The sequence below is a fragment of the Triturus cristatus genome, chromosome 6 (genome assembly GCF_964204655.1).
Source record: "Triturus cristatus chromosome 6, aTriCri1.1, whole genome shotgun sequence".
In the NCBI taxonomy this organism is placed as follows: domain Eukaryota; kingdom Metazoa; phylum Chordata; class Amphibia; order Caudata; family Salamandridae; genus Triturus; species Triturus cristatus.
The window spans coordinates 1153053113-1153078901 of NC_140589.1; positions in this window are offsets into that span (position 1 = coordinate 1153053113).

Below are 25789 nucleotides of genomic sequence, written 5' to 3' on the forward strand. Positions count from 1 at the left end.
AAACAAAATGCATGCTGTTTTCATGCAACACAAAGAACAAATGTAAGAAACAACTGTATGTGGGTGGTGAATCACTAGAATTAGTGACAGATTTTTATTATCTGGGTATTAAACTCACCCAGAATATGAGTTGGGCCTCACAATTAGATAAAGCACAGTTAAATTTGATCCATCAAACGGCAAGCATACTGAAAATCTATAGCAGAACTAGATCTAGAAAGCTGGCTCCATCGTTAGAAATGTATAACACTAAAGCCCTTGGGGCATCCTTATATGATGCAGAGCTTTGGGGTTGCTCTAACTGTAGTAACCTGCCAGTCACTGAACAAAAATTATTCTTAAGATCACTAGTAAATCTTGCGGTGTTTACTCCATTGATTCCTCTTTATTTAGATCTCGGCATGCGGATGCTTATGTTTTGGTACCGGCTATGGACCACTACAGCACTCGCCTCCTATATGGTGGGTCTCCATGAGCTAATGATAACATCCTGTGTGGATAAGATTCCTTGGATGCTCTCAGTCAAGAATCTGCTAGTTAAGCTAAGACTTGCCACCTATTGGAGGGATCCGGAAACCCTTAGCCAAATTGATAAATTTAGTCTTAAAGCTGTATATTGGTGTTTTATCGAAACCTACATGATAACGTATTGCAAGGGATCACTTTCGAATGATTTAATGAATTTTAAAAAGATTTTGTTATTTGAGCCCACATTGGATGAAATTAAACCCGAACATGTTTTATTTTCTTGTCCCTTGTACTCCCGATCGCGACTCAAATGGATTGCTCCCCTTTGCAGAAATCTTGGAATAAGGAGATACAAGGAGGCATTCAGAATATTGAAGACAAACACAACACACATGATTGTATTTTGCATAGCTAAGTTTTTAATGGCTGTGTGGATCAGGTGCACTAAGTACTCTCCTGACAGTCTCTAGGGTGTAGGTTTTATGTCACACCGCTCTCTACAGCGCCATAAAGTTTCTATCGTTGGTTATGTCCTATTTTATAATCATATATCATTTTAACATTCTCTTAGTTTCCCGATTAAAACTTTTCAGGATGAGGTTTTTTAAGTATTAATAAGGATGTATCCGTACAAACACTGATGCCCTTTGTCCACCCAATATTGTTGTATTGTGATTAGGCTGTGAATGTCTATTCACAATGTTATGTCCTATTTTTCTCAACAACAAAAAAAGAGTATAGTATTAATCATATTTTATTTTTCTTCCAAGTACACCGTTATTAAGCCTTAAACTGTAAACAATTATGCAATTTCTATAATCATGCTGCTATTATAGTGTATTCTTTTTTTTGCACAAACACTGATGCACTTTAACTGACCCACTTTGCTGTGACTGTAAATAGACCGTGTATGTTTATCTATAATGAAATGTTTTACTTCTATTGTGTTTTTGCAATTGTCTAGCTTTATGGTGTACTTTTATGATCCCCAGCTATAGAAAAAAAATATTTTTGATGGTTAATTACTGGGGGCCGCATCCCAGTCCATCGTTATTTTGCACACCTTGCCACCTTTGTTTGGTACCGAACTGTCTGCAAATAAGTCTTGACCCTGCTCCAATGGGAACATTCCAGCCTGAACTGCCAAGCCAGGTCCTCCTGAACCTGAACGCAAGCAAACCAGGACCTGTTTTAACCTTGTTATGGGCTCATCAGCCAAGTATGCCTTGATACTAGTGATAGTGTGCATGGGACCCATATCTGGGCAAACCAGTCCTACTTAGGGCGATATACTAAAGTATGCAAAAAGTGATGAATGGAATACGCCTTTCTATCACCCCTGGGTGGGATAATGAGGGTGTTCACCCCTAATTTGCCTCAGGGATTTTTTAGGATGGATCATGTATTTAGGGGGAAGCGACCCCTTGGCATCGGCATTTCTACCCCCACCAGTGGCTGCATTAGTCATTCTGCCTCCTCCAGGGACGGTTGGGGACGTTCACCACCAAAATGCTTCTCCCAGGAGGGGCAGAATGCCCACTAGACACCAGGGTTTTCTAGTTTGCTGTTCTTTTGTTTGGTTGGGGTTGCCCTAGGCATGGGCCTGCACTCCTCTCTGCCCTGGGGCTTGTTAGTCTTTCTGCCCCCCTGGGGGTGGGATGTGGATGTTCAGCCCCAATCTGCTCCCTACGGGGAGAAGAAAATGCACTGAACTCTGGGAATTATGTAGAGCACATTATGTTTTGAGGAGGGCAGCAGCCACCTCCGCCATAAACCTGTGCTCCCTACCACCAGGGGCCACATTTGTCTTTGTGCGTCCCTGGGCGGAGGATAGGGATGTTCACCCATGTAAGATCTGTCAGCCTTAGGGTGACCTTCTCCAAAACTGTTTGACTTGGTTTCCTGATTTAGCAGAATTGGTTATTGTTGGCCTTAGGACTCTACAAACATATCACTGCTAACCAGTGCTAAAAGTGCTTGTGATCTCTTCTTTGAACATGGTAAAATTGGCTTGCACCCAATTGGCATATTGATCTATAAGTGTCTAGTAAATTGGTACAACCTGTACCTAGGGCTTGCAAATTAAATGCTAATAGTGGACATGCAGCACTAATGCTGCCACCCACTTAGTGGGCCTTTAAACAGACCTGTGCATACAATTTTAAACGGCCATCTCGACATGGCAAAATAAACCTTTTACCAAGCCTAAACCTTGCTTTTTAATACATATAAATCACTCCTAGGGCAGGCCCCAAACAGCCCATAGGACAGTGTGCAGTGTATTTGAAAAGTTAGACATGTACTTTTAATTTTTTTCTTGTCCTGGCGGAGAACAATTCTTAAATCTGTTTTTCACTACTGCAAGGCCTGCCTGGTTAATGTTACATTTAATAAGTGATAACTTTCATTGGTAGCAGGTAGGAATAACAATGTTGGTCTCCAAAGAATTGAAGTTTAAAACCCTTTTTAATGGTATAGTTGGATTTTCAGTTACAATTCTGAAAATGGCACTTTTAGAAGGTTGGCATTTTCTTGTCCCAACCTTTTGGTACCTGAAGCCTGTTTCCTGGGACACATGACTAGATGTCATGGGAAGAGGAGTTGGCCTAACGGCTAGGGCATTCGACTTCGGACCTGGGGAACTGGGTTTGAGTCTCGGTAATGACGCTGAACATCCTGTGATTCTGGGCAAATCACTTAATCTCCCCGTGCCTAACAAAGAATGAATGTGTGTCCTAATGTAACGTAACTGGTGCTATGTAAAGCGCTCTGATACCTGATTGGATTTGGGTCAAGTTCGCGATATATAAAACTCTGCAAAAAAAAAAAAAAAAGATGTAGCTGGCAGTTGGTTTTTGTGTGTTACTACCCGATAGAGAGACGAAAAGGGAATAGGTGTTGACAGGATTAGCCATTTCTGACTTGATGGGGGGACAGAGTTGTCGCCTATCACACATACACATCCAAAGACTTGGAGTCAGTACACTCACAAGGTGTTTCACACTAGTCATTTGTGCCACCCGACAAGCTGGGGCCTGGGCAGGAAGGCTGGAAATTGCACACACCCCAGTAGGGGAAGCACTATTGAATCTTCTCCCACTTCAAAGTGGGTAACAGGTATAAATAGACCCAGCTCTTCAGTATTTATCTGGACTTGTGGAAGACTCAGGAGAAGAACTGATGCAGCTCTGCTGCAAGAAAGTTTGCTACACTGCTGCCCTGCTTCCTCAGGAGGACTGGACCTGCATCTTGAACTCAGGACCACCAGAGTGACTCGAAGGGCTAGCTGGTCAGCCTTCTGATCAGAGCCTCAGGGACAGATAAAGCTCTAATCACTTTGAGCCCTGCACCTGGACACTGGCTGTTGTGATCCTGTCTGCCAATTAGTGCCACCCCAGTCCTTGACCCTTGTAAGTGGGCCTGAAGGTGCCCAGCGAGCACAACTGTGGTCCTAGCAGAACCGATGCAGCGTGACACATTGCCTGGCAGCTCTGCATCACAACCCTCACTTGTCGATGCATCCCCAGTGGGGAACCTTGCAGCTCCTTGCAACCACCGCTGCGTGACTCATCATCAACACAGGGCCTTACATCGCAGCCCCGCAGCTCCTCTCAAAATTATCCTCAATGCATTACCTCACAATGCTCCACAACCAGGATTTAAGGTACTTTGTTCAGCGAGCCTAGCTTGGTCCTTGTATCAGGCTGGCATTCCATTGCAGTTGGCATGAACTTGTGATTTTGTCTTGAACTGCCCAATCAGGTAACCAGAGTTGGCGCTTTGTGCTTTTAAGAACTATTTCTATCTGAATATTTTAAATTACATATCTCCGGTTCTACTGATTGGACTTTTGTTGTTAAGGTGTCAAATAATTTATTACATTTTACTCTATTTGTCTAAATTTGTGTGGGATTTTTCATGTAGTGTTTTCACTTTATTACTATTTGTGTGTTGCATAAATACTTTTCACATTGTCTCTAAGTTAAACCTGACTACTTTTGTGCCAAGCTACCAGAGGGTTGAGCACAGGTTAATTTGGGATTTGCTTGTGTTTCACCGTAACAGTAATTGTGGTTGCTGCTTGAGTTGGGGTTCACTTCTCAATTTCCTACAACCCCCAATCTGCCCCACCAGTGGGGGCAGAAAGCCCACTGGACACTAGAGTTTTCTAAATTGCTGTTCTTTTTTGTTGGTGGGGGCAGCCCTGCTAGGCAAGAGCCTGTACTCTCTGGCACCATTAGCCTTTTTTCCCCGGAGGTGGGGGGTGTTCATGGAAGTGATCTGCAACACCAGGTAGAAGAAATCTCAATATATGCCTGGAACTGCATTTAAGCATAATTTTGTTGGGGGGGCGCCCCACCTGGCCATGGGTCCATACTCCCCCCACCCCACAGCCCAATATCCATCCTGAGTGGTGGATATGGGGTATTGACCCCCAATTCACACCCTTCCAGAACATCAGAAAGTCGCTAAATACCAGGGACAGCATTTATGCAGTATTGTATTATGGGAAGTGCCCCCCCGACCTGGGCCCGTGCTCCCCCCACCCGGGGTTCAATAGACGTTCTGCCTCCCTGGGAGGTGGATATGGGTATTCACCCCCAATTGGCACCCCCCAGGAGAGCAGAAACCATTTGTCACCAGGGACTGAATTAATGCAGTATTTTTAGGGGTGGGGAGCGGCACCCCCAAGGCATAGGCCCATGCTCCGCTAACCCCGGGCCTCAATAGACCATCTGTCCCCCGGGAATGGATATGAGTATTCGCCCCAGTTAGTCTCCTGAGGGGGCAAAAAGCCAATTAGGCACCAGGGACTGCATTTATGCAGTATTTATATGGGAGAGGTTCCCCCACAACAGGGGCCTGTGTTCCTCTTCCCCTGGGGCGGATTAGACTTTGTGCCCCCCATGGGTGGATAATGCTCATCATCCCCAATCTGCCATCCCCAAGTGGGGCAGAAGGCCCTCTAGACATCAGTGACTACATTTACTGGGGGAGTGGCCCACCTGGACGTGGGCCTGTGCCCGTCCATCCATGTCCAATAGACTTTCTGCCCCTGGGGGGGGGGGTAGATAAGGGTATTCATCTTCAAAATGCCTCCCCGGGGGCAGAAAGCCCACTAGACACCAAGGATTTAAAAATGGTGCTAAACAAAAAAAAAGGATGGTATAGCCTACCCTGGCATACCCTCTCCCATATGAGGCATTTTGCATCTTTGACAAAATTAATGCACCTAGATCAGGAAGATACAGAGAACTATACCCACAAAAGGGAGAGCCAGTGGATTATTCAAATGGAAATCGAAGAGGAAAAGCATCTTTTTGCATGATCACCCCCCCAATCTTCAGACTGATGCAACTAGTTTTTTGACACTGAAAGTGAGCTTACTCCTACCAACAAGGTTTCAGTGCCAGTGCTCTTACCCTTAAAAAGGTATATGTACAATAGCTCACCCACTATTGGCATAAGTTAACTTACTTATAAACCCCTATTTATAAGTAAGCCTGCCATTTCCCTCATGGACTGAAGCACTTATTGTGCCACCACAAGTGTGACAAAACAAAGCATGACTGCCAGCCCAACATTTGCGGCTGGTAGAGCAGTTTTTAAACTGCTAACTCAACTTTGCCAGTTTAACCAATGACAAAGTCATACCTTCCTTTTTATAGGACCACTCAAATGAATTCTATGGTGGTTCACCCATATACCCTAGAATTTGACTGGAGATTGCTTTAACTGCAAGGTAGCAGTTCAATCGGTTTTTTTTGTTCGTCAGACTTGCTCTCTGTTGGAGTTGGTCCCCAGAATAGTGCCCTTATAGCTGTTTCAAGTTGCTTCTTGTGGCTAACAATAAACTGTGAGTCACTGGAGACTTCAATGTTTATTTTACTGAGTGAAAAAATTTGATTCATTGTTTCTTTAAAAATGTATAACTTTGGAACCCTCCTATGGATTTGAAAGGTACCCATGGTTTGGGGATTCTCCTGGACAGGAGTAAGAAAATTGGCAAAATAAAGCACATTTTTTAGATTGGGGAGAAATAGGAAAACTGTGCTCTGCAAAAACGTGTCTGTTTTTACCCCTAAAAATGGCACAAAGGAAAGGTACATTGTGCTAAAGTTACCATCTTCCCAGCTTTCAAGAACATGCGGAGATGAATCAGAAAACCGATTTTTTTACCACAGCTTTAGCATTTTTCAAACATGTAGCCCATGCTTCCGATTTTTTGATCTTTCAACCTACTTCTAATTGGTGGTGGAAACCTGTGGGAAATCCATGAGTGATCCAGGAAAGCCATAGATTTTTGAAAAGTAGGCACATTTCTGAAATCGGCAGGTTTCTTTTTTTATGTTTCTTTTCCGAAGGCTTTGAAGATGTCTGTTGAAGAGTCTGTGAAAAATACTCTAAATTTTCCTCTCTAAAACGAAATAGACCACTAACGGTCTCACTGCAGGAATAGAAGAATTGGGATAACAAGATGGATGGTAACTCAATGGAGTTCCTTTAAACCTGACAGGGAAGTGGCAGTGGGAGTTTTGTACCACTGATACAGATGAAACACATTCATCTTGTGTAGCTACATGATACATGGTATTTATGCCTCACTAATGCACAAGGTTCACTGATCCCATCAAAAATACAAGTTTGTGGCAACTGAGTAATCCATTGGAAGGCCCAGATCCATAAGCTTGACAAAGAAGTAAAATGACAGGGGGTACCACTGGTAGCTCCTCTGCAGGCAGGGGCACAGACCAACACCAAAGGTGCAAGCTTGCAATCTCGGGCTACTTCCTTTGATACAGGAGTGCTGGTCATGAAGGGAGGTGTAACAACAAAGACTGCCTGGTGTGGGTCAGAAAACCTGATCTTGGACGAAGATTGCAGCGACCTGGCATCAGTAAGGGTCAGTGTCTCCATAGAGTGGCAGGGCAGGGGGGAAGGGACAGAGACAAAAAAAAACACAAACAAACTTACCTGCCACATCACTGCATTGCGTTCCTCTCCACTGCAGGCACAGACTCCCATAGTCCACTACAACCAATCCTGGCACTGTTTCAGCAGTATGAAAGCAGCATCAGGATTGGCCGGAGCAGCCTCGATTTGTGCTCCTAGTTAGACTGGGAGCCTGTTTCTGCCCTCTTCAACCCGACAACTCAGCTCAAGTTGGAGAGAGCTTCAGTGCGCCAGACAGTTTCACCATTCTGAGACAGCCAGCCAAACCATCATGCGCACTGAAAACAGTGCAAAACACTCCCCCTAGTGCCTGTCATCAACTGGCCCCGCCCCTAATCCTAAAATCTGAGAGCAAAATTAAAATTATAACAAACAAGGGTTTTTTGGGCTGCTGGCGGGAGGACGACACTCCTCCACCATGGCGAAGGAGCCGCCACTGTCTAGAATAGCTCGACTTGCTGTACATGCTACATGAAGGAATGGCCTCATTTGCTGCAATTCTTCATAAACAGAACACTAGTTTTGGGAAACCAGTCAGTGAGCACTGCTGCTTCTCAAACCCACTAGTTGTATTCGATGAATTCAATACCTCGTCAGTGCTAGTTAGTGCCATATAAATACAATTACACTTTCACAAGTGATGCATTTTATTCGCTTCGCTCTCTCTGGTGAAGCGTGTGAAAAACCCAGTGGGAGCCGGAGGAAGGCTTTACTATGCTGAAAGAAGAGAGAAGTGAGCAGGAGTTTATATCTAATAATTCAGTACCCTGTTGAACCCATTACATTATCTTCATGATAGAGTCTCACCCTTATATTAGACCAGAGCGCCTTATTTTACTTTAGCCCATGTTTAAGGGAGTGCTGTAATACCATAAAGAGGGCCTCTTGCCATTGCCGAACATTTGGGGTATCTAGGAATCTACTGGCCCACTGCCTGCAGGCTGCCATCCAACGCCCCTCTGATGCTGAAGGAATTGTGAGGTATTCACAATTCCAGGAGCATGGCCTGTTAGAGGTATAATCCATTGCCCTTACCAATGCCTGTAGACTTTTTTGGGCAATACAGCACGTGATCTAAGAACGGGTGCCTTTTAACCTTTCCGAACACAGGGGACGGATGTATGACGTTACAACGCGTGCTGTTACAACGCATGCTGTTACAACGAAACTGTTACAACGCAAGTGGATTTACAACGCATGCCATTACAACGCAAGTCTTTATGGCGTGCTAACATTAGAAAAGTGTAATTTACTATTCCAACTCCAGTCCACTTAACAGTAGGGAAGGTGTTGGGATAGTAAACTACACTATTTGTAATGTTAGCACGCCATCTAGCGCAAGTCGATGTAAAGACTTGCGTTGTAATGGCATGCGTTGTAAATCCACTTGCGTTGTAACAGTTTAGTTGTAATGGTAGTGCGTTGTAAAAGTTGCGTTGTAAAGGTTGTTCCCCCAGGGGACTGATAACAAGTTAGCTGTAGTGGGTCCAGAGCAGTACACATAGGAAGGGCACTGGCCCAGACAATTCAAGGTGGCATTGTGCGCCAGCATCAGGAATGAACACAAATTGCGACCCAATATGGACCCACTGCACCCACTTACAACCTGCTCAAAGTAAATGAAAAACTAGAGCAGAACGGTCCTAGGATTTGGCAAAACCTTATATTTTTGACATGGTAATTCTGTGTCGGGCAGGATATTCCCCATTCCAGAGAATAAAACTCACAGTGCAAAGAATAGGCGACTCTGGGCGTGGTTATGTCACCACACCTGTAGCGTACACATCATGTAACTGACACTGGGCTCATAAAGGGATGAGAATCCATGTGCATCATTTCGGAAGTGAGTTCCATCGAAGGGAGTAACCTATAGATATATACGATATAACACATCACTATTTGAATATGAAAATCGGCATGTTTCCAACACACTTTGTCAATGCAAACATCCTCGTGGTACAACCTTCATCCAGGTCCCATTATAGTACAGAAATGTAATTGACATCAAGCTTACCCAAGATCCCATGAATGAAAAGAACACTTGTCTCATTAAACAACTAAACTATGACATTAGCCCACCAGTCAAATGTAATTTGCAGGCTTTTGCATTATTATTTTTGAGGGAATTTTATTAGGATTTAGCTTCTAAAGAACTGAGGACAATTTAGGTTTCCTCGGATGGCCTGTGGGTCTTAGAAAGTCTGTTAAAACTTCAAGGATACATTTCATTAAAATAACATTTCATTAAAATAACCTGATAAATCCTTTCACAATTGAAACGAAAGGGTTTAAGATGTCATTCTGCAACATCTACCTATATTTTTTTCCTTTCTTCTCATATTCTTTTTATATTGTAGCAGGCAGCATTCGTATGCCTAACTTAAATATCACTCTACATTACAATTTTTTAAAATAGGTTAATGTATTCCAAAAAGAGGGACATTCATTTTTCTAGTGTTTCTATATTTTACCCAAATAACCTTGTTATATCTCCATTCTTAGCAAGAATTCTGAAAATTCAGTCCGTCAGTATGTGATATTATTCAAATACAGAAGGATCTAATTGTTTCCGATTTTGATAGGCATTGAATTCCATATGTTCTGTGGTGATACGGGTGACAGTACCTTGGGGACTGTGTATTGGAAATCTATTTTCACTAATATAACAACATATCATAAAACGTCATCAACCTTTTTCAAGTTTCATAAGTCAAAAGGCTGGCCTTTTATATGTCTCAGTTATGGGAACATTAATGTGACACTTTAGTAAGACACATTTTAAGAGATTTAAAACATTTGGACTTTCAACAATTGAGGAAAACAACAGACATCAACTAACCGATGCATACGCTAAACTGTTTATGGTTACCAATCTTCATTTAGAAAAACGTTTCCGAATGCCTCTTTAAAATCTTGAATATTTGTGAAGATTTGGATACACAAAGCAAGAGGGACACTTGAAGCATGCTGCAAAATGACAAAAATATGCAAATATGGATGTTTAATCTAAACAGGTAGCTTTACCAACCTGGCATGCTTGAATTGAGCATACTGCAATTGTTCCAGAGAACATTGTAATGAATTCATCTCAGGGAGTAATGCAATGTTAAGCAAAGGTAGACAGCAGAAAGTAGAGGGGCAAACTTTGAAAGTAGACGTCTTAGAAGGAAAAAAACAATCAATCTTTGGCACAGCAACAATGGTAGAATAGAGGACAAGTTTGATGGAAGTGTTATTGTTGACGCTGCACTATAGTAACTGAGGAGCTATATCACAATCTAGAGATATTTGAAATTCTTCATTCTAACTTTCCTGATGTATTTATTGGTCCTGATTTAGAGTTCTGCTGATAGGATTGACTCCATTAGGATGATAGAGGAAACTACTCTGTCTTCCTGAGGTTGTACATGCCTGCTGAATTCAGAGGTGCCCGCCTGCTCAGCGGACATCTCTCGCATTGGCAGGATCCACCACCAAACAGTTCCTGTCAATGCATTGTAAGTTTGGCGGACGGCTGCATCAACATGACTGAGCTCTGCAGCAAAATGTTTATGTTTTTTTATTTTCAAAAACAAAATCCCAAAGCTGAAGTTGTTGTTGAAAATAAAAAAGGAATGACCCCCTCGACCTTGCAGTCTTCTTCCATCATGTGTGGTTATTTTGGAATTTTCACTGCCCCTCACCACCAGGTTTTATCTTGTCTTGACAGTCAGTGAAAACTTGCCATTTGTTCCCACACTTAGACCTGACAGCCTTTGGTGTGGTCTCTCCCCAAAAATGTTGCCTTCATACCGCCTGTTCTCAGAAATTTGATTCTGTTGGCATTAAGGCTCTGCATACTTTACCAGCGCTAACCAGTGCTAAAGTGTTTGGGCTCTCTTCTTTAAGCATGGTAAAATTGGCATACACCCAATTGGCACAAGTTCCTAGTAAAGTGGTACTACATGCGCCCAGAGTCTGTAAATTAAATACTACTAGTGGACCTGCAGCACATATTGTGCCACCCTCTTAAGTAGCTCTTTAAAACGTGTGTAAGGCCTGCCACTGCAGCTTGTGTGCAGTTTTAAACTGCCAATTCAACTTGGAAAAATGAACCTTTTACCAGGCCTAAACCTCCCTTTTTAATACATATGAGTCAGCCTTATGAAAATGCCCTATGCAGGCCATAGGGCAGGGTGCATTGTATTTACAAGGTAGGGCATGTGTTTTTAAGGTTTACATATATCACGGTAGTGAAAAACTCCCAAACGTGTTTTCTCTACTGTGAGGCATCTGTCTTTTATAGGATAACATTGGGTTACCTGACATCATTTCAAAATTGCTAACTTTTGAGTGGGAACAGGTAGAAATGTCATGGCTGGTCTCAAAAGAATTTTAAATCCTCTTTAACAATAACGTTGGATTTAAAGTCACAATTCAGAAAATGCAACTTTTAGAAAGCTGTTATTTTCTTCTCCTAAGCATTTGGTGCTGTAGGTTATGTCCTGGGTCACATGTTTATGGATAACTGGCAGTTGCCTTTTGTATTTTTCTTTCAGACAGTGAGACAAAGGAATACTGGGTGTTGGCAGAATGAGACATCCTGCCAGCTGTTCCTCGCCTCCCTTACAGTTTTATAAGGGCTGCCTCCAGCACACTCACAAAGGAACTTGGAACTAGCCTTTTATCACCCTAGACCACTTGGAGCCTGGGCAGGGGAAGGAAGTACATTTCCAGTACCAGATGGGGGATAGCCTAGATGTTTCTACTACTTCAAAGAACGACATCAGGTATAAATATTGGACCAAAGCAACAAATTATCTGTAGGTCTTGCAAGCTTATAGAAGCTCTAAGAACATACAGCACAAGCGAAAGCAGAGACTCTCATTCAAACATGTGGGGAATCCTTTAATAAGGACAGAATCCCATCATCCACCAAAGTGGCATGCTTCATCATCTGGGATCATCTCTTGGTTGCTTTTGCTTGTGCTGTATGTTCTTAGAGCTTCTATAAGCTTGCCAGACCCACGGATAATGTGTTGTTTTGTAACAGTTGTGTTGGAGAATTTATCCGCGCCCGTCTTAAAAAGTTTCCCTTAGACCCCCTACTCTTGGTGTTGTACATAAATATTGGACACTCAGACCATCTCCTCAGTACACTTCTGGACTTGCGGAGGACCCCCTAAAGGACTACTTTGTACTTCAGAGGACTGCTGGGCTGCATGAGGCCAGCTTGGTACTTCAAAGGACTGCTCTGCCACTTTAAATTTGACTTCTACCCTCAGAAGACTGCCTTGCAGCTTGAGGCCTACCTTGCTGTTTGATCCCAGGACTACCAGAGTGACTCCAAGGGCTAGTTGGCTTGTCTCCTGTATGAGCTACAGGGCCATAGAAAGCTCTATACACCTTGAATCCTGCACCTGGCCTTTGCCTGGAGTGAGTCCTGACTGCTCAAGTGGTGCCCAACCAGTCTTGGACCTTTGGAAGTGGTGTTAAAGTTGTTCCTCTATCCAAAACCTAAAATGTGGGACTTCGAAAAATGCCCACCAAAAAATGGTCTGAGAACCAACACAAGACAGGGAGTTACCTGCTTGCCGATCCCACTTAGGTGCATCACCAGTCATCCTAACTTCAGGGTGGCACTCTGCGTTCTCTGCAGCAGCAGATCCTGTTCAGCAGCACCACTGAGCAACAGTATCTGAGCTCGTGGAACCCTCCTCGGCTACAGCCTGCAGCATCGTTCCGCTGGAGATTTTTGGCTTTCACAAAAGTGACAAAGTCCAATTGTAGAAATCTTGACTGGAACTTCATCCAGCTGCTTCCTAACGATGACACCTCTCCCTCAGACACTGCTGGCTGCTGTCTTAGCCTGCTGAACTTTACCTTTTCAGGTACTTTTCTTGAAAATGTCTTCTGAGTCTGGAGGTAACCAGAGGCAGGGCCCAAAACTCGGTGTAGCTGAAGCATCCTACATCACAGTCAATCTTTACCGTTGGCTTGGCCCTAGTCTTGCATGACCCACCAGATGCCTATGCTTGGCACTTTGATCTTTTAGGTGCTATTTTTCACTTAAAATGTAAAAAAATCATATCTCCAGTTCTACTGATTGGATTTAATTCATGCTGGTATCATTTGATATATTACAAAATATTCAATTTTTCTAAATTTCTTTGGGATTTCTTGTGTTTTGTCGTGTGCTGCATAAATACTTTATAGAGTGTCTCTAAGTTAGTCCTGATTGCTTCTGTGCTCTGCTACCAGAGGATTAAGCTTAGGTACATTTAATGACTTTTCTGGTTTACCCTGACAGGGATTGTGGTTGTTGCTTGCGTAGGGTCTTTGCCTCCCCAGTCAAAAACCCAATTTCTTACACTCTTGAAATAAGTTGGTGGAACAATTGGCAAAACCTCTAACGGCCCTTACTCCATTGGTGCATTGGAGGTCTGTCTTGTCGATGGAAATAGAGTACTCTCTGCTGTTGACCCACTGAAGGTCTGCTTGACTGTAAATGAGGCGGGCAGACTTTCAGCTTGGCAGAGAGGGTACTCTGTTACCTTTGCGACAGAGTACCCTCTCTGCTAAACTCTAAATTGTGCACATTGTTCCTTGCAAAAACCTGGTGGAGACAGTGGATTATTTGTTCGGGTGAATGGTTGTCCACCACAAGCAATAATGTTACTATTCTTGTCAGGTCCACTAAAGGTTCCAGTGATATATATCCGAGCTCAACTTTTATGAGACTATCTCTATGGAACGATCTCTCATTTTTAGAAATAGTTGAAAAAATAGCTCTTTGCACATTAACTATTCTCATAAACCATGGCTTTCCTTAGTTACTTTTGGATTTAGCACAGGGACGCCCTTGGGTAATTGTGCGCTACAGAATGTTTATTTCGTAGTCTCCTTTATTCAGATTATTGAGTTACCAGTTTCTCTGCAAAGTGTACCCGAACAGTATACTGTTGAAAATGTTTGCTAATTGTGTGCTAACCTAATTTAAAGTTTTCAAATTGAGAGCATACATACGTATCTGGTTCCTTTGTCTGGCCTGAGGTAAACAGATGGATCAAAATGTGTTAGTTTTTTTGTTCTTATGTGAATAAGGCGCTGTGAGGCAATTACAATAATACAGTACCAAAGTTCCACTATTCAATGATTAAAAATCATTCTGGGATTAATGAGTCAGTGGAGAACGTTAGGTAGATGTTTACTGGCCATGGTTTTCAGTGTTAATGTTATTAATTAAATTTCTCTTTATATATTGTGCTAATCTCTTTTCTGAAGACACAGGCACAATGGCATTTAAAAAATAGTTTATTTTTCATAGAATATCAGCCTCCACTGAACCACTGCCTAATTGTAATTATCGTCAGTCCTTATTTTCCTTAAAATATTTTGTTAAATTAGGTTGATGGTGTTTAAAAGATATAAATCTTGACAGAGTGGGTCTAGGTGGTAAGGTATTTGTCATAAGCAAATGTTTACTAAATTGGAGCACAGGACTGAAATTCGAAATCTTGTTACAAATACCAATTTTTCATACATTCTTTTATGTTTATATATGATTCAAAAAATGGATTATATGTTTCTTTGATGTTTGAAGTAATAGCAAACCAGAAATGCATGTTTTTGGTGTCACTGATATCACTGGTAATTCTGGGTAGTCCATATTTCTGGAGTATACTTGAGGGTTTATTTCTTGTCAAATAATGTGTTTACACCATGGGAACTTACAAATATTTTTCCAGGAGCCAAAAAGGTTTGTTCTGTGATGTGCCCGAGGGCTGCGTTGATGCCAGCAGAGTGGAGGTGGGGCGAGGGGGTTGGGTGGATTGGAGGCAAGATGGGTGTAGACAAAGCAAAGGATATACATCTAACGGAATTGAACAACGTGAAACCAGAAAAGCTACGATTAATCCCGCCATCCCCTACTTTATCACATTGTTTGATCCTAGGCCAGTGGTTTCCAAACTGTGGTCTGCGGACCCCCAGGGGCCCATGACAAATTCCCAGGGGGTGCGCAAGCAGCTGCTTTAAAAGCACTGCAAAGTTCCCTGTATAATCAGCTGTTTTCAGGCAACAATACAAGTGTCAAGATAACTCTGGTGATTACTGTACCTGTTGGAGAGAGATGGGAGTTTGTCCAATGACAGCTTTGACACATCTAAGGAGCACAGAGGGTAAATATGCCTGTTGCAAAGAACATGCACCATGCATATCAAGAAACAATATTTTATGTGCATAGCTCAGTGGGTTACTGCTTTAGTCACAGAGATCCTTTTATCAATGTGTAGTTCGTAAGTTACAATCATAATCTAACACAGTGAGCTAAGAACTGTCATCAAGGAGATGTGTGTAAACTACATAGTACGGGTTAGAAAGTTAGGTTTTTTCCCAGTCTTTCATTATCCTCATGCTGCTAAAAAGGTTTGTAAAGTCAACGCTAACCACTGTGTTATGTTCTGAATCCTGAGTTGGTGCTTCTCCAGACCTAGCACTCTTAAGAAGTACCTACCAGTATGGATGACGTGAACCCTACACCTTGTAGTCTCCTTTGCCTTATGTTGCATTTTCTATACACTGATTTAAACACGTATGATTCATTGTCTCTTTACATCACGTAAAGTGCTTTGACAACCTACACTGGTATGAAAGGTGCTATACAACAAATGAAATACATGTGACAGAGGGGCTATGGAGAGATGAGAGGCACTGTTGAAGGGTGATAGTGAGGGAATTATTGAAGAGCCCCAACAAAGATTGTCATATCCTGCTTCATAGGATGGTCATCATTAACTATTCTTTAAAAGCTAATGCAATTCAATATATAATGACAAATGTGTTGTAGAATGCAACATTTATTTTGGGGGGAGAGCACCCCTAAACCCCCTTTGTAGTGGTCAGGCTCACTCCTTTCACTTTGTGTGTACCATACAGGGACTGGTCTGACAACATTTCCTTTGGATGCTTAGGGTTTCCATTCTGGCCCTGGCAGGAGCCTCGTACTGCAAAATAAAACCAAACATTAAAAAGTTAGTTGCCAAGATGCAGCACCAACCTTCCAACTTAAAAGTTTTGATTTTTCAAATATTTTCACTCTAAATACTAAAATCTTTAGTAATTAGAGTATTTGTTTGGTATGCACATGTGTATGTTTATTTTTTTTCATTACTGTTTTAATGTTTGAAATTTAAATCATACAATTTGCGTGCGGTCCCCAGCTTCCAGTAGTAACTTAACTGGGATCCTCAGGAGCCAAAGGTTTGGGAACCACTGTCCTAGGCAATTGTTCAATTTCACTTTCTGTCCTTTTTCTCCATTGTAACCTCTAAGGGGACCTCAAAACAATGTTTTCAGGGTGTGACCTGTACAAAACCTTCACCTGTATTTGAATTAATTAACTATAATGATGTTCATGTATAATAGCAACCCAGGCCACCCCTAGAGGGCACAGTACAGCCGACGTGCCTTTCTAGTTCACTATTGGCATTGTTGTCAGGGTAGAGGGAAGAATTAATGTTTCTAAATTCATGTTTAAAAACTATCACTTTTACATCAATACTTCTCAATGCACTAATATCATCAATTGTACTAAAGTGAAAAGTTTCTGCATGTTATTTAAATACAGTTTTTGAATTTTGAAGAAACTGTCATATTTTTACACTTTTGCTGCAAGAGGTCTTTAAAAATATAGGTGTTTCTAAAGTTAAGTGCAGTACTTCCTAGTTACTCTCTTTCTTTAAGAATGATTAACCTTGAAATAAATGTTTGCCTGTCTATTTAACATCATTTTATTGCTAGTGCTTAGGCGAGTAAACAGCTGCCCGGTGCTCCAGTTGACCAGGGTGCCACAGGTTAAGGTAAAGGAGGTTGTGCTTTGAGTATAAATAATTTAAAATGTTCACTAATGAAATTAGGTGCTTTTATTACCATTGAAGGAAATATTAGCCAAACAAATTATCATGGAATCATGCTGAGTACAAAAGTCTAATTAAATTGCTGAATACTTGTAAGATTGATTAGTATTCATTTGAAGTTTTGTAATGCACCCTCATATCTTGGCAAGAATGGTGTAGAAAGACTTTGATAACTGTAGGCTGATTTATTTTTTTGTTGGACTGAGTATTCTCCCTTGGCCTGGAGGAAGACATTATGTCCGCCAGGTCCAGACTAAGTTTGCCAGATTTATAAATAACCTCTTACTCGGCAGTCATTTATAAAGATATTGGCAGGAACCACCGTCACGGCCGTTCCTGTCAATGCTTTTTACTATCTGCTTCAGCAATCAGTATTGTTTCTTCTTTTCAAAAAGAAATTCCAGAAACAAGATTTTATGTATGAAAAGAAATACATTAATGCTCCCCTTGCCATGGGAGGCTTCTCCCAGGACGGGGGGGGAGCATTAAAATGTTTTTACTGTTCCTTAGCTCCTGGTTTTACCTGGTGGTAAGGAACAGTAAAACCTCACTACATGTCCATTGACCTGACTACCCAGGGTCCTCAATGGGGATTAATCATGTGGAGACAGTGTAGTCTCCACCATGATTAATAGTAAGGTCCGCCCGCATGCAAATCACTATATTGGTGAGGAGGGGCCTCCATTGCAATGAAGTACCAACTCCACCAACATATAAATCAGGCCCTGTGTTTTTCACATTGATATATCAAACTTCCATTTAGCATTTATGAACAGGTGCCATTTATTTATTTGTTCTGGTGTATGAACTCATGTTTTCACTGAACAGAGTGAAAAAGATTGAGTGTGTTTATCGTGTTCCTCATGTTGTACATATTGCAATTTTGAGCTTATATAATGGGTACGTATCTCGTCATGTCATTAAATACTTATGCAATGTATAGCCCTATGATTCATTTTTCATTCAGGATATAGTACATATTGGTTACTGCAAAATTTGGTATACTGAATGCATGTGTGCTTAGTACCCTAGGAATATATCCAACTACTCAAATATCGTTCTAGATAAAGATAGGCCAACCTCGAAATTCCACTTAGAGTCTCTAAATGCAGAAGATCAATTTACTTGTACATATGTTTCCGTTCTTAGGTTAGAGATTAGTGAAGTATAGTTTCCTGAACCTCTATTTGTTTCTGTCATCATGCTATGCTCTCTGTAAAAGCTGGCAAACTATAACTGTTACAAGGGCTCTGGTGTTCAGCAAAAATACTCCAGTGGTGGTACAAGCATAACACTCATTTGTCGCCATGAATCGATCAAATGACCACAATAGTGTGGTCATTACATCAAATTGTTCACAACACAATTTACCATTACGTAATTGTTGGAATGCGCAATAAAGAAACTGATGAAAATTAAGTATGGCATTAAAAAAGGTGAATGTAAAAAGACTACATATAATAAAGAGTGGCTCAAAGGGAACTTCTCAAGAAATCTATACTTTTAGTACTATTAGATGTTATTAATAATACTTGAAGAGTAACTTTTTTAATATCTCTCTCTCTATATCTATATATATATATATTCACTGAAAAAACCATAGGTTTCACACATGTTATAGTTAGCGGAAATTTTACTGATAAAAAACCAATGAAATTGCCCCGTTATAGTTAGTGCTGGCAACTATAACTCACGCGACCGCAATCCTCTGCTGATGCTAATACTGTATTTAGACACTTATTTGCCCATGTCTTCTTCCATACATTTTTAGCTATACATATATTACAAATATTTTTTTTTCATAAAGACACATATGTCATCAGCAGAAGATTGCGGTCGCGTGAGTTATAGTTGCCAGCACTAACTATAACGGGGCAATTTCATTGGTTTTTTATCAGTAAAATTTCCGCTAACTATAACATGTGTGAAACCTATGGTTTTTTCAGTGAATTTGCAAGGTTTTTTAAATGCTAATTCCTAACTATAACGTGTGTGAAACCTATGGTTTTTTCAGTGAATTTGTACGGTTTTTTAAATGCTAAGTGACTTTACGCCATTCGCGCACCGCGCACCCACTTTACGCAGTTAGTGCCGTGCCCACGTTACGCTAGATGGGCCATGTACGCACGATGCGCTTCGCGCACCGTGCGCACATGGAGGACATATTATGCGCTTCCTTGTGATAGGTAATCTGTTGAAATTTTTTGGGAAATTTCTGTGCTCTGATAAGCCATGCACAAATGGTGGCCTTCGGCCACCATTTGCACAAGGGGTGGAGAAAGTGTGGATAGTGTTTTTTTTATTTTTATTTTTTTACCGTACGCTTACGGTAAGCGTACGGTAAGCGTACCCCGCGAAATTGCCGAAAAAAAATAATGCCGTTTTTGCTCTTGGGGGATGTTTGGGGACTCCCTCAACATGACTATGTGAGAGGGAGTTGTCAAAACATCCCCATAACATGTTTTTGGCCATCATGTTTGATACATAACACTCAGTGCGGTAGACAAAATGGCGGACGCCGCTTCCTGGTTTCTGCCGATTCGAATGTTTACTAAGATCTAAGAGCCAATCAGAATCGCGCTCGCGCACGCCACCGTACGCTTACCGTAAGCGTACGGTAAGCGTACCGTAAGCGGGCTCAGATATATATATTGATTTAAAGGCTATTTTCTCAGAATCTACTGAACAGATTTACACCAAACCTACAAAAGGCACTTCCTTGACCTAGGGACTACCTCTCTGCCAAATTTCTAGTAATTCTGTTCAGCCGTTCGGGCTGTAGCTCGTTCTAAAGGTCCTATGGAAAAATGCATGGGAAAAACGCGTTTTGGGACCCCCCTTTTATCTCAGCCCCCGCTTGACGAATCCCCCCGAGACTTTCAGGGTAGGAGCGGAGCGTAGCGCCCCACCTATTTTGAGAAATTCGCGAGGATTCGTCGACCGGCGCCAAAGTTATTCAAAATAGAATGTTGAGGTTTTCCTATGGAAACGTGGTCCTAACTATAACTACCTACTGGCGACCGCCAGTAGGTAATATATATATATATATATATATCCACACGAGCAGGAAAGCCCCAAAGGAGTTAAACCACACGAAGATTGAGTTGTTCATGCCGTTTATTTGGAAACTTGCTGGCAGGCAGAAAACAGGCTTCAGATATCAGTAGATCAAAGTGCCAGACGCGTTTCAGGAGTCAAATATTCCCTTCTTCAGTGGCAAAGCATAGTAACCAAGAGCAAAGTTTCTGACGCACCTTTTATATTCATGTCACCTGCCTCAGTGGGCGTTGCCTTTCTCAAAGCCTTCTGGTACACGTAGTGCGCTGCAGTGTTCCTCAGTGGGTATGCTCTTTTGCCTGTGCAATGAATCAAAGTTATTACCCCAGTGGGTTAGTGCTCTGTCCCGTTAATGTGCCTGCCCTGCTTTGCAGAATCCAAAAATGAACATAGGCTGACACCAGTCCTGCAAAGGCGCCAATATCCTTCGTTCCGTACCTTGCAGCACCTTCGTGGCGCCGCACGAACCCGCTCTGATGCGGTGGGTCGAAGCTCCGTGGCTGGGCAACAGCCATTATAAATCCACACGAGCAGGAAAGCTCCAAAGGAGTTCAACCACACGAAGATTGAGTTGTTCATGCCGTTTATTTGGAAACTTGCTGGCAGGCAGAAAACAGGCTTCAGATATCAGTAGATCAAAGTGCCAGACGCGTTTCAGGAGTCAAATATTCCCTTCTTCAGTGGCAAAGCATAGTAACCAAGAGCAAAGTTTCTGACGCACCTTTTATATTCATGTCACCTGCCTCAGTGGGCGTTGCCTTTCTCAAAGCCTTCTGGTACACGTAGTGCGCTGCAGTGTTCCTCAGTGGGTATGCTCTTGTGCCTGTGCAATGAATCAAAATTATTACCCCAGTGGGTTAGTGCTCTGTCCCGTTAATGTGCCTGCCCTGCTTTGCAGAATCCAAAAATGAACATAGGCTGACACCAGTCCTGCAAAGGCGCCAATCTCCTTCGTTCCGCACCTTGCAGCACCTTCGTGGCGCCGCACGAACCCGCTCTGACGCGGTGGGTCGAAGCTCCGTGGCTGGGCAACAGCCATTATAAATCCACACGAGCAGGAAAGCCCCAAAGGAGTTCAACCACACGAAGATTGAGTTGTTCATGCTGTTTATTTGGAAACTTGCTGGCAGGCAGAAAACAGGCTTCAGATATCAGTACATCAAAGTGCCAGACGCGTTTCAGGAGTCAAATATTCCCTTCTTCAGTGGCAAAGCATAGTAACCAAGAGCAAAGTTTCTGACGCACCTTCTATATTCATGTCACCTGCCTCAGTGGGCGTTGCCTTTCTCAAAGCCTTCTGGTACACATAGTGCGCTGCAGTGTTCCTCAGTGGGTATGCTCTTGTGCCTGTGCAATGAATCAAAGTTATTACCCCAGTGGGTTAGTGCTCTGTCCCGTTAATGTGCCTGCCCTGCTTTGCAGAATCCAAAAATGAACATAGGCTGACACCAGTCCTGCAAAGGCGCCAATCTCCTTCGTTCTGTACCTTGCAGCACCTTCGTGGCGCCGCACGAACCCGCTCTGACGCGGTGGGTCGAAGCTCCATGGCTGGGCAACAGCCATTATAAATCCACACGAGCAGGAAAGCCCCAAAGGAGTTCAACCACACGAAGATTGAGTTGTTCATGCCGTTTATTTGGAAACTTGCTGGCAGGCAGAAAACAGGCTTCAGACATCAGTAGATCAAAGTGCCAGATGCGTTTCAGGAGTCAAATATTCCCTTCTTCAGTGGCAAAGCATAGTACCAAGAGCAAAGTTTCTGACGCACCTTTTATATTCATGTCACCTGCCTCAGTGGGCGTTGCCTTTCTCAAAGCCTTCTGGTACACGTAGTGCGCTGCAGTGTTCCTCAGTGGGTATGCTCTTGTGCCTGTGCAATGAATCAAAGTTATTACCCCAGTGGGTTAGTGCTCTGTCCCGTTAATGTGCCTGCCCTGCTTTGCAGAATCCAAAAATGAACATAGGCTGACACCAGTCCTGCAAAGGCGCCAATCTCCTTCGTTCCGTACCTTGCAGCACCTTCGTGGCGCCGCACGAACCCGCTCTGACGCGGTGGGTCGAAGCTCCGTGGCTGGGCAACAGCCATTATAAATCCACACGAGCAGGAAAGCCCCAAAGGAGTTCAACCACACGAAGATTGAGTTGTTCATGCCGTTTATTTGTACCAGAAGGCTTTGAGAAAGGCAACGCCCACTGAGGCAGGTGACATGAATAGAAAAGGTGCGTCAGAAACTTTGCTCTTGGTTACTATGCTTTGCCACTGAAGAAGGGAATATTTGACTCCTGAAACGCGTCTGGCACTTTGATCTACTGATATCTGAAGCCTGTTTTCTGCCTGCCAGCAAGTTTCCAAATAAACGGCATGAACAACTCAATCTTCGTGTGGTTGAACTCCTTTGGGGCTTTCCTGCTCGTGTGGATATATATATATATATATTCACTGAAAAAACCATAGGTTTCACACACGTTATAGTTAGGAATTAGCATTTAAAAAACCTTGCAAATTCAGTGAAAAAACCATAGGTTTCACACACGTTATAGTTAGCTGGACATTTCACTCGTAAAAAACCAATGAAATATCCCCGTTATAGTTAGTTAACCTAACTATAACTCGCGCGCCCGCAATGCACTGCTGATGACGTCACATATTACATCACTCATGACATGGTCAGTGACATCACTCATGACATCACTGATGACATCTCAAATGACATCACTGATGACATCATCCAGTGAATGTGTGTTTTTCTGAAAATTAAATATGTTTTATATATGTATATCTCAAGGTCGATGGAAGAATAAATGAGTATATAAGTGTCTAAATGGATGATTTGTTTTTGAAAAATTGATTGTATTACTGACTGATTAAGTGTATCTTATTGAATACATGGCTAAGTGAGTAATGTTTAAATGTGTAAATACCTGTATCAGTCTCTCACTTTGTGTATAAGTGTCTGCATGGGTTGGTGAGCAGCTACATGAGTGTCTATATAGGTTATTAGTTGGTTTTTTGAGTATCAGTTTGAGTGTCTGAGTGTCTGTATGGTTCAGTGGGGGGTATTACGTAGTGCATAAGTGCATGAATGAGTGACTCACTGTTTGTATGTGTTGAAGACAGCATGTGTGCAGGACTGTATGGGTGGATGAGTGTGTGTATGGGTGTGTTAGTGAGTGAATGGCTGTCTCAATAGTGTCTTTATGAGTAACTACATATGTTTTAAACTAGTATATGTGACTATTGGTGTATATAAGTGAGTATATGTGAGAGTGAGAGATTGAAAGAGTTCCTGTATGAATAAGTATGTGTTTCTATAAGTGATTGTTTAAAAGACTAAGTATGTGTAAGTTTCCATAGAAGTAAGTGTGGTGGTGTGTGTATAACTGTATATGCAAATAAATGTATGTTTGATTCTTTATTAGCATGAGTAACTATGTGTGTGAGTAACTCTATGGATGAGAGGCATTGTGTTACAGGATGTATAGGTGTATGAGTACATATGATGTGTGAGTACACGTATGAGTGACTGTACAGGACTGTTGGTGAATGAGTGGATGTTTATGTGGATCTTAGAATTTCTGAAGAGGTTGTTGTAACTGGTATTGGTATGTCCATTGTTTTGAAAAGTTTAGTCTCTATTTTTGAATGTTTGTATCAAAGGTTATATTAGGGTGAGAGGAGGTCTACCACTCTGTCACAAGGATGATGTCATCAGTGATGTCATTTGAGATGTCATCAGTGATGTCATGAGTGATGTCACTGACCATGTCATGAGTGATGTAATATGTGACGTCATCAGCAGTGCATTGCGGGCGCGCGAGTTATAGTTAGGTTAACTAACTATAACGGGGAAATTTCATTGGTTTTTTACGAGTGAAATGTCCAGCTAACTATAACGTGTGTGAAACCTATGGTTTTTTCACTGAATTTGCAAGGTTTTTTAAATGCTAATTCCTAACTATAACGTGTGTGAAACCTATGGTTTTTTCAGTGAATTTGCAAGGTTTTTTAAATGCTAATTCCTAACTATAACATGTGTGAAACCTATGGTTTTTTCAGTGAATTTGCAAGGTTTTTTAAATGCTAATTTCTAACTATAACGTGTGTGAAACCCATGGTTTTTTCAGTGAATTTGTATGGTTTTTTAAATGCTAATTCTTACCTATAACATATGTGATTCCCATATTTTTTTTATTGATTTTGTATGATTTTTTTATTATAAATTCTTATATTAAATGTGTTTTTTTTAAAAAAAAACAAGTTTTTTTTAAACTTTTTATTCTCTTAAAACACTATGTTTTTTTTAAAAAAAATCTGCAATATATCAATTTTTCTCTTTTTTTTTTTACCAAACAGGTAAGATATATTAGTATAACATAGAAAATATTTTTTTTTTTTTTTTTTTTTAGTGCGCGTACGGTAAGCGTACGGTAAGCGTACGGTTTACGCAATGTTCGCAATTTATCTACTCTGTTTGCGTATAGTTACGCAATTTGCGTAGCCGTGCGTACTGCGCGTGGGGCGCGTAGGCGTGTACGCTACACGCGCACGTTACGCGGAAGTGTTGTGGAGTGACTGTTTTGCGCATGCGCGCGAGCGCGTGTCTTTTTTACGCGCATGCGTACTTTTACCGTAAGCGCACCGTAAGCGTAACGTACGCGCACGGTGGGTCATGTGATCATGAAACACAACTTTTGATTGGTTGAAACTACTTTCAGTTCTAGAACTCTCCTACACCACACCCATTCCCCTCATTTCTGCTTGTGATCCCTTAGGAGAAGGAGCTGACTTGTCTTTGTGATACGATGGCAGACCAGCACTCTTCTACTGAGAGTGAGGCTAGCAGCACCACCATCAGGCAGAGAAGGAGGAAACAGAAGAGCTCTTTCATATGGGAGTATTTCAGTTTTCCAGAGGGTGAGAAAAAAGTCAGTGCTGCCTTGGTGACCTGCAAGCTGTGCCAGCGTGTACTTTCGCGAGGTAATCCCAACAAGAAGTATTCCTTCGGGAATCACACTATGTTGAGACACCTTCACGATGTACACCCTAGGACACATGCTAGACATACTAGGGGCAACCCTTCAGTAAGTCAACCAAGCACATCCACAGCAGCTCAGCCGAGTTCTTCTTCGGAAACTCCGCAGAGCCCTTCATCTGTGGGGGCAGATTCACCTTTTTCTGATCCTGTGGAAACGAACCCTCGGTTTGGTAGGGTTACTATGCGGTGTTCATTTTGCCATGGTCTAATTGTTCATAGGGAGACCAGTCTTCCCCTCATTAACAACAAAATAGACCAGCACATATGTCCAACCAGCTAATGTTCCCATACTTCCTTTCCTCTGTCCCTGCATGAACACAACGGCTCTTTTAAGAGCCAACCTTACCTCTCAACTTTTTTTTATTTTTTCTTTAAAAC